We start from the raw sequence: 10,626 nt of genomic DNA, 5'->3' as shown, positions 1-10,626 counted from the left end.
AGTCCTTTTATTGCATTCAGGAAAAATCATGCATAACATTGCTTCTTTTGTTGTTAAGGAAGAACATCTGAACAGTGTCCAAGGCTACATCATGTGTCATACAGATCCTCCAAAGATGCATGTCTGGAGCACCACGCAGGAGGGCACCCAGATTCTCTGTCCCAGAAAGCCCCAAAACCAGCTAACAAAGCTTCTGTACACAAAATACTTGTAACTTCTGAGCAAAGATTACATTGTATTTAGAGAATAAATGGTGATATACACATCTATTGAGTCGTCCTTTGGTAACAGTATGGCTACTGATGGCACAAAGTGTTTTTATTATAAGTGGTATTTCTGTTTGTATTACCCATGTACTAGCCAATACATTTAATAACTATGTTTAAAAAGTCTAAAGAAACAGTTTTGGTATGTAACATGTCAACAGTTGACACATTTGAGATGAGCAGTAAGCAAAGTAAGACCAAGGGAAGATTAAACGATCTTGCCCAGTTATGTTTGTATTGTAAAAAATAACTGATGACTCATGCATAAAAAACAACTTACTGCTATATTCCCCTTAGACATAAGGCCCATAGTCTGCTCTATAGATGTTGAATGCATTCTGTAGTGAAAACACATTCAAGCATTTACATTTCATCATTTAGCAGACGCTTTTATCCATAGCGCCTTACAAGGATGTGACACATTTTACATTTTTCACTGATGGCACACTGCACATCAGGAGCAATAAGGGGTTCACATGTCGTGCTCAAGGACGCTTCGAGAGGGAAGCACACAGGTAGAATGCCCGGATGGTTGGTTGCATAGTCTTCTTGTTACCTTGAATATTGAAAGTGTAAGTATCATTGAATATAAAACAGAAGATGACTGCATAATTCACAAAGATGTCATGTCATTCACAAAGAATTCTACCTGTGGTATCTCCATGCCGCATACATTCTCAGGCTCTAGGCATTTGCTCACAATTGGCACAAATACACCTGTATAGATAAAGAGTTTTAAAAAGTGACAACATTATAGGTAAAGTGTATTTGAATGTTTAGTTACAGTTACAGACATAAGTCGACAAATACAACGAAAACAAGGTTTGAGCGCTAATAAACGGAGGTAAACTCGTTACGTTATGTTCTACACCTGCTTTGTCCATTACTGTTAGATAATATTTTACTTTACAGCTCGAGCTTTACCCGTGTTTTTTGCTTTGCACCACATGCTAAGATATCTATCTATCCTGCAAGCCATCTGGTTGATTTAAATGCCTAGAAAAACAGCCTTTTCACAAACAGTAACTTACATAAAACACACTGTATTTATTTCATATTACTCACATGTACAAACTATTTACTAGCAGTGCAATGCTCTCGTCACCGTCAACCTGACCATATGACCTTAGCCAAAGTTAAAACAAAAAATTAAATGTAGATTTGACAAAGTTTACTTACCATTCAGAAACGTTTTGTTGAGCCCTAACTTCTTGAATATGTTCGGGAGCCTCTTGTTCTGCTTCTGGGTCTGACTCTGGCTCAAACAGATACGGTTGTACGATTCTGTCTTCTGCAGTAGCCATCTTTCTATATAGATAGCTGTTAGCTGTTCAAGCTATGCGAGCGCAACTCTTGGAGGAGGGGGAGGAGTGAGCTGGCTCATTAGCATTTAAAGGAACAGGCACTCAATACAGGTCAATCTGTAGGGAGCTGTTTTGACAGGGTGAAAAGGGTGCTGTATAAAATTATTCTTGTGGTATTTTGACCAAAATATGTTACTGGCATTTCATAAAGACCCCAAGGAACCATTTCAACTTGTGGTAAAATGGGCATACGATGGGTCCTTTAAATTAGCATCCCACCACCGTAGTTATATTTTCTCCAGACAAAATGAAATGAGCCATATCATTGGTGGGAGGGCTACATACACTAGCTTGCAACTATTAATATGTTATTAATAACTCATCATAATACAATAAAAAAACAATCGTTTGAAAATAATGGTATTAGACAATAAAACAACGTTTTTTCAGTTCTGATCAGATGACAATTTTAAAACCATAGACATATATACATGTATATATTATATATATAGTTTAAACTAGAGCTCAAAATGACGTAATCACTTCCGGTTTCTGTGCCTCACCAGCTCCGAACCTCACTGCACGTCCCTGTCATAGACTTCAAAGAAATAGAAAATCCAACACCTTCAACTCTCAAATCATTATTGAACAATTGTGTTTAGGGTGACAGGGACCCTTATCCTGCTGAAAGAGGCCACTGTCATCAGGGAATACCGTTGCCATGAGGGGTGTACACGGCCTGCAATGAGGTTTAGGTGACACGTGTCCAAGCAACAGCCACATGAAGACCAGGACCCAAGGTTTCTCAGCAAAACATTACACTGTCTCGGCCAGCTTGCCTTCTTCCCATAGTGCATCCTGCTGCCTCCCTTTCCCAGGTACAGGGTCGGCCATCCGTGATATAAAAAACCCTGTCTGATAGAAAAAAACTGATTCTGACCCAGTCATCTAGCCATCACATTTGGACCCTTTTCAAAGTCACTCATACCCTTACCCTTGCATATTTTTCCTTGTTGAAACACACCAACTTTAAGAACTGACTGTTCACTTGCTGCATAATATATCCCACCCCTTCACATGTGCCATCAGTGGCGGTAAAATAATGAGATATCCAAAGCTATTATTTGTCAGTTGATGTAATCAGCAGAAATTGTCGGGAGGACTTCCTTGGTGCTGCCTTGGTCAGCAGTGGCATGGCGACTGGATCTGGGTATCAAGTGGTGCACAAAAACATTGTTTTATGCCTGCCACTGGTCTTTATGTATTAGAGATGTGTTTCTTCTTGTTTTCTCCTTTTTAAGCCATTTTCATTATATAATTGGTCTTTGTCTATGTGGATATTGCACTATAACTGAGGGAACGGCCCTCAACAGGGTATTTCAAGCTTTCCAGTTCCAGTTTTCTGTCTCCTGACCTCACTGCCTCACTACTTCAGCTGGAGGACCCCTGGGACATGGCCGTGCAGTATACCACCTCCGAGACTCTTTCAATGACCTGACATCAGTGCAACTACAGAAGGCACAGATCCGGACACGTTTATGATAAACATGTTCATCATTTTATTGACAAAGCACATTTTTAACATGATGGGAAATTATACAGATTACTAAAACAGATAGAATTACAATAACACAGAGACTTTGAAGGAAAATAAAGGGTACTACAACAAATTATGCAACCAAAGAAAACAAAATAAATAAATAAATGGGAAACAATCAAAGACTGTAAAAAATAAAAAAAACATTTAATATCAAGTGATCCTGTAAAATAAATTAAATCTCTGATTGAAAAAAAAAATGTTAAATGTCAATTCAAAGATGTCAAAATATTTGGGATGGATTGTCAATAAATTGCTACTGGCCGGAAACCACAACTGCCATGGCAACAAGTGAAAATATTAAACTGAAATGACTCTTCTTGCACAGACAGATGGATATGTTGGTGTACAGGGCACATCGTTCCAACGCAGATCTCCTTCAGAGAGGGCATAAAATAAACCAGAACACCACATCACAAAGTGATTTTTTACGCAGTACTTCACAGAAATATTGGGCTGATATGAGCAACTTTAGTTAACTTAATGTAATTCACCTCCATAGTTCATCTGCAGACAGCGATCAGCACCATTTGAAGGTTGGCCTGCGCTCCAGTGGAGGAATGATCCAAATCGGGATCCATCACTCCAAAACCAGATTCCTTCCTGCACAGAAGGAGAGAAACCAGAGGTCAGACCTCCTCATTATCGCCACCTGCTGGTGAATCCAGCCTAGTCTAGAAGGGCGTCTGTATGACAAGTGATGTAAATTGTCATGTGTGCAGAGCCAATAAGATAATGTCACTGATTGAGGACAATAATTAGCCTCACCTGCTCAGCCTCTGAACCACCAATCCAAGTCAACGGCGTACCATGAGTGATTGACACTATTAGTCCTTCAATGAAATAATATTCTGAAAGACTGTGGACAGACGCCAGATTACTTCCCTGCAGTAAACAAAAGCGCTGGGGGAAAGAAATAAAAATAATAGATGAAAGGAAAATAAGAAAAGTTACAATATATTTGCTCAATTCTTTTTTGTATTTGCTATTTGTTGAAACAGTTGCATGCATTTGACTAGCTGTTTGTTTATTGTGAACCAACCTCTGCCTCTGCCCATGTCCTTGGAGTGTCGATAAACCTGAAGCAGCGTTCATCGTATTGTTGCCAACCCGCAGGACATTTGGGATTTCGTGAGTAAACTAGGGTTCAAAAAATTGAAAAGCTGAAATGGCTGGCTTTTTTAACCTAAAGCTTAAACTGGAATTTGTGCAACTACTCACCATCATAGATATTATACACTACACACAAGAAAAATCTAGAAAATGCATCTTTTTGTGATGAAAAAAGGATCTTACTGACAACAGGGTTAGGAAGCAGAGAGAAAGAAATTTTTTACCCTGAACATGGGGAGAATCATCAGTCCTGTTCTCTGAAGAGATAATGAGCTCTGGAATTACAACCACAGTTCAGGTTAAAACACACGTCACTAGAATAGAGACAGTATTGGAGAAAATAGTAATCATAGAATTTCTCTATTCTGTTTTTGGAATTTATATGTAGCCTAGGCAACATGGTATTATACAAACAGTGGTAGAGATGAGAAAATCCTATATTATATTGTCATATTATCATTCTCTACTATATATCATATTATATTACAATGATTAGTGTTTATTTACAAATGCGAGACCGAGAGAGAGGAGTAAAATGAATGTCAAAGTCTTCATGGTGCTGGTCTCCTTGGAGTCAACGTACTTTAGTTTGGAGTCATGAGTTGCCTGCTGGAATTGAGAGCATTATTTTTATGGTGAAATGTGGGCAGTCTAATGATATGCATCATAAACAGCTTATGATATGATATGCATCATAAACAGTTTATGAGTTGATCTCAAAGTTTTAGAAAAAAAGAAACTGGCACCGGCATGCGAAAAAAAAAAACACGTGCTGCTCAAGCACCTGACCCTTGACTCGATAAGTGCCCTTTTTGCAGGATGTTTTTGTCCCCGCACGTTCCCGTTCCACCTGATTTTTCACAAAATGCGGTTTGGTTTCTTTCCTTCATGCCTCACCTGAATTGACAATAGCACAATCCTGTGAACGCCATGTGCTGGACAAGTTCCCACAATCTGGCCACTGTCCCATAATTATAACCACTGAAGTCGGAATAAAGATCAACAGCCTTGGTAAAAAAAAAAATGGAATTTCCGTAAGGCTGACTGGAATAAATACAGAGACCTCACAGACTCACTTACCCATGATCTCCCAGATCCATCAGGGCCACCCACTGTCACCTACAACGCCTTTACGTCAACGCTCTCCTCCGCAGCTAAGGCATCCATCCCCCGAGGCAGACCACTGCATGAAATGTGGGATTTACGACAGTCTTCGATCCTTGCCGTAGAAGCCCACATTGGTGTGAAAGCCCTCCCACCTTCCCCTTGGCCAGGCCTAGGTTTTGTTATGTTCATTGAATTGACCTGGATTGAAGTGAGATAATTCGACAAGAGATATTGAAAGACAGCTGCTTCGTCAAATAAGACAGATCAACTATATACATATATATCTGGAAACCACTTACAGATTCCGATTAGCTAAATTTGCGTCTGGATGGAAAGGTGTTATCTTTCCCCATCCCACCCATGCTAAGCCATTTCTAGCATAACCTGCGATCTACCGTGGAAAACAGAAGGCAGGCGATTTTTTTTTATCAGTTCTCACCACACAACGACGTCTCATCTTTGCTCCTTGAATGTCGATATGTAATGGTATGGTGTTATTGAAACTTACTACGTGTAAAAAAGACTAGAAATTGAACGTTTATTATTCGAGTCCAAAGTTTCTAATGTTGCCTCGGGCACCTTTAAGACTTAAAGTTTAAGTGAACATAATTAAAACTTCACATAAGTCCACTAAACAATTCCCACGCTCCAGTAACAGAAGAGAAATACCCCAGAGGAGGGAGGAATGATAAACCAGTGACTTGGTCGCACCGACGAGCGTAAATCCTTACCAGCAAAGTGGCTAAGCGGTTAGACACAGCATCATTAGGTACACAGTACCATTAACCTGTAAGAGCGCAGGTTCGAAGCTCGCGTAAGATTTCGAAATCTACCTGAAAAGACACAGGCTAGATATTCACGAGTGGCAAACATGTCCCAAGTTGCGAACTGACTATCTCAATATCAGAGTAAGCTCGACTCTGTATAAATACATGCCAAAAGTGAATCTCAAGAACATTACAGAGAGGAAGCTCCGGAATATGAGTGGAACTTGCAATCCTCGAACTCTGAAAATGAAAGGCAAAGCAAGAATCGTGATAACCCTAAAGACAGAACTCTGAAAACGGAAGGCAAATCAAGAAATGTGATAACCCCGGAGCAAAACCCTAAAGACAGAATATTAATTAAATTATTATCGAGTACATTTTAATTTCGTTTTTATGGGGCAATAGCTGTAAATGGGAGGGGATACGTTTTGTCAGTTGAAAGCTGACCAATAGACAGAATCTCATTCCGTCTCATCACAAGACGTTTTAATTCAATTCCTTGTCGTTTTCAACCAATGGCTGCAGCAGGGTGTGTGTGGCTAGACTGCTGACAGTCAATATGCTAATAAGAGCAGTTCGCACCTCTGTCAGCGGGAGGTGAGAATGCTAAACACATCGCCCCCCCTCCCCTCGCCGGCCTGTTTCCGGGAAATTCTGTTCGTATGCGGCAGACGGATATTTCGGGGGAATGTCCGCGATCAACCAGGAATGGTGAGCATTCGCGGCTGTATCACAGCGTGTACGGGCCAGATAATCTTGGTTTTCGTGCAGTGGACGTGAGAACTATATCCCCTGTTGGGATGCTGGGTGCGAGGAAGCACTCCAGAACTACAACACTGCCTGTGTTGACCAGAAGCCTGCAAAGGGTGACCAACTCCTGCAAATTCTTGGAGAGAAGAGACGGGCGAGGTGGGAGGAAACTGTTACCTCGATCGACTTTACCCATTCAATTCGAAAGGCATGGGCCATGATCAATCGCCTCTCCGGACGCAGCAGCAAACCTACGCCATAACTCGTTACTGCCAACTCTATCGCCTCTGTCCTTGTGGATAACGGCTGATGGAAAGACAAGAGCAAAGAATCCAAGTCCCATACCCACGAAGTAAACAAGGAGATCAAAGACACCATCACCCGCCAAACTGCCCATGTGACCTCTCGGGCCCAGTCATTCTGGAACAGCTGGTGGAGGCCATCCTGTGCCTGAAAAAGGGTAAAGCCCCTGGCATTGATCTGGTCCACACAGGGTTCCTCTGCCACATGGGCCTTCGCGCTCTCGACTGGCTACGCCAGTTTCTTTCAAACTGCCTGGACACCCTCTCCATCCCCGCTATCTGGCGGCAGGCTTAAGTGGTGGCTATCCTGAAACCCAAGAAACCGGCTGATGACCCCTAGAGCTGCAGACCAATCTCGCTACTCTGCATCACATACAAACTGATGGAGAAGATTATCCTGACATGCATCAACGATACTGTTGAAGCACACCTACCCCGTGAACAGGCAGGCTTCCGTTAAGGTAGATCAACAATGGACCAAATAGCCTGCATTGTCAACGACATCGAAGCTGCATTCCAGAGGAGGGAAAAGTTCAGAGTGGTGTATATTGACCTGACAGCCGCATATGACACCTTGTGGCACCGCGGCCTCTACCTTAAGCTGCTCCATACCATACCGATGTGAAGCTTGTAAAGTTCATCATGCTCATGCTTCAGAACCGATTCTTCTATGTGGTGACCTTGAGCGGCACGCACAGCAGGAAACGGCAACTCAGAAATGGCCTACCCCAGGGCTCCGTACTGGCCCCCATCCTCTTTAATGTCTATATAGCAGACTACCCTCCCACAACATCAAGCAAGTACCTGTACGCAGATGACAGTGCTATCGGCTATGCAGCCGAAACATATGAGGAGATCCAATCTATCCTGGAACCAGACATTTCCACCCTCTATAGCTACCTCACCCGTTGGCACCTGAAACTGAGCAAGCCTAAAACGGTTTGCTCGATCTACCACCTGGCCAACCGCCTTGCAAAAAAGGAGCTGGAAATAAAGTTGGAGGGAAAAAGGCTAAGATTCAACCAATAACCTGTATATCTTGGAGTGACACTGGTCCACAGTCTGACGTTTGGTCCCCACCTAAAGAACGTGGCCGAGAAAACCTCCAAACGTGTCAACATAATCTAGCCTGGATACCAGCCCGAACTCCGCCCACAAAAAAATTTGGACGGGAAGTTCGGTCTGGCTCTTCGACCGTTGGGGGGAGATTTTTCCAGGTCGAAAACAGTACAGCCAATCAAAGTGCCAGGGCGGGCTTTATACGATGATCGACAGATGATGAACAGTAACGTAATCAACCACGTCACCATAGAGCGCTCGGTTCAAATTCGTGTTGAACAAACATGGCTGTTGCTGGAGAGCTAATATGTGTAGATTCTGCCATTGAGTCGGTTTTAGAAGACCTCGACAGCCCCTTAACTTTGAAAGAGGAACAAAGAAACGCAATCAAGGCATTTGTAGATCGTAAAGATGTTTTTGCCGTCCTTCTTACGGGATCCGGTAAAAATGTAATGTATCAGATGGTCATACTACGTTGCTCTGATTAGTTCTAGGTATCCAATTGAGCAAAGAGGCATTTTCTTTCCTGGTTCGTTGAAACACGCCCCATAATCACAACTAAATGGAGCAGACTCAGACTCATATTCTGACTAGAATTATGAGTATGACATCGTCAGGCTAAACATAATCAGGAAGCTCACCGGAATGAGCTGGGGGGCAAACTTCACAACCCTCCGAACCTCGGTCCTCGCCCTGGTATATTCGGCTGCCAAATATGCTGCTGCAGTCTGGGCCCACAGCACTCACACCAAGGCTGTCAATGTGGTCCTTAATGATGCCATGCGCCTCATCTCTGGGACCCTGAAACCGACCCCAAAGGAAATGCTTCCCGTAGTCTCAGGAATCCCACCTGCTAGCATCCGGCTTGACTACCAGGTCCTAAAGCTGGCAGAGAGGGCAGTCAAGGAGGACAGCCTGGTCCCTCCCATCCAGGGCGATACCATCCACCAGCGCATACCAAGGCAGCACTTTGCCACCAAAGCTGCAGCACTCCGCAGGCAAGGCCCACTCTCCACCTCTTGGGTGGAGCAGATATTGCAGGGAGAATGGAGAAGCACCCACACGACCCTGCACACCTTTATCGAGTCCCAATCCACAGAGCCAGGCGGCCACCACCTAAGCCACCGGCCTGGACCCGCCTCAACCACCTCCGCACTGGATGGGGTAGGACTCAGTCCTTTCTCAAAATGGTCGGTGCCTGTGAAAACGACCTATGTGATGTTAGTGCGGTGCCCCGCAGACTATCCCGCACCTCCTTCAGGAATGCCCAATATTCAAGCCACCCAATGGGCTAGATGGTCTCCGCGCTCTTAACCACGTTACTATTAAGTGGTTGGAGGGTGCAGATATGTCCAGTCTGAATTGTATATTTGGATATCAAAAACGTTAGCCTATCTTTTTCTTGTGGAGCACTCATAAAGCTAAAGCCATAGGCCAATAGTTAAGCTCTGACATGTCAATATGTTCAGCTTCATCTAGCCCTTCATTGATAGAGTATTATTAAATCTGCCTTAACCTTTAACTCATAGGCCTACTTAAAATTATAGATATATAAATAGATAGATAGATAGAAAGAGAGAGAGAGAGAAACAGATAGATAGATAGAAAGATTTAAGTTTCAAGTTTATTGTCATAGACTTCATAGAAATGGAAAGTCCAACACCTTCAACTCTCAAATCATTACTGAATATTTTGTGTAGTGTGACAGGGCGCCTTATCCTGCTGAAAGAGGCCACTGTCATCAGGGAATACCGTTGCCATGAGGGGTGTACACGGCCTGCACAAGGTAGGTGGCACATGTCCAAGCAACAGCCACATGAGGGCCAGGACCCAAGGTTTCTCAGCAGAACATCACACTTGCTCGTCCAGTTTGCCTTCTTCCCATAGTGAATCCTGCTGCCATCTTATTCCCAGGTACAGGGTCGGCCATCCGTGATATAAATAACCCTGATATAAAAGAACACAGACTTTGACCCAGTCGTCTAGTCATCACAATTTGGCCCTTGACATAGTCACTCATACCCTTATGCTTGCATATTTGTCCTGATTCCAACACATCAACTTGAAGCACTGACTGTTCACTTGTTGCATAATATATCCCACCCCTTCACATGTGCCACTATATCACGATAATCAATGTAATTCACATCACGTGTCAGTGGTTTTAATGTCTTGCTGATTGGTGTCATAATATTTATGATGTCTACTTGCAAAAGGTTATTAAGGTAGTAGGTCAAATCTTTTTTTTAATGCCCGCTATTCCGCAGCGATGTCATGGCATCATATCATAAAGATTTACTGATAAGGTGTACAGAACAAAGGAAATCACATGAAATAAGGATACACTTTTGGCAATTCACT

General features: G+C 42.9%; 1 pseudogene across 1 annotated transcript; it reads right to left on the bottom strand.

The window, feature by feature from the left end:
* Nucleotides 1–3,647: 3,647 nt before the first annotated feature.
* Nucleotides 3,648–4,905, bottom strand: LOC308379133 (ladderlectin-like; annotated as a pseudogene). The gene is made up of 5 exons: nt 4,799–4,905; nt 4,505–4,555; nt 4,210–4,307; nt 3,936–4,070; nt 3,648–3,770 (listed from the first exon to the last, which is right to left on the bottom strand). The product of its transcript is annotated as a ladderlectin-like (transcript).
* Between the last annotated feature and the right edge of the window lie 5,721 nt (nt 4,906–10,626).

Source organism: Sprattus sprattus, assembly GCF_963457725.1.
Source record: "Sprattus sprattus genome assembly, chromosome: 18".
In the NCBI taxonomy this organism is placed as follows: domain Eukaryota; kingdom Metazoa; phylum Chordata; class Actinopteri; order Clupeiformes; family Clupeidae; genus Sprattus; species Sprattus sprattus.
This window is presented reverse-complemented; position numbering and strand designations above follow the sequence as displayed.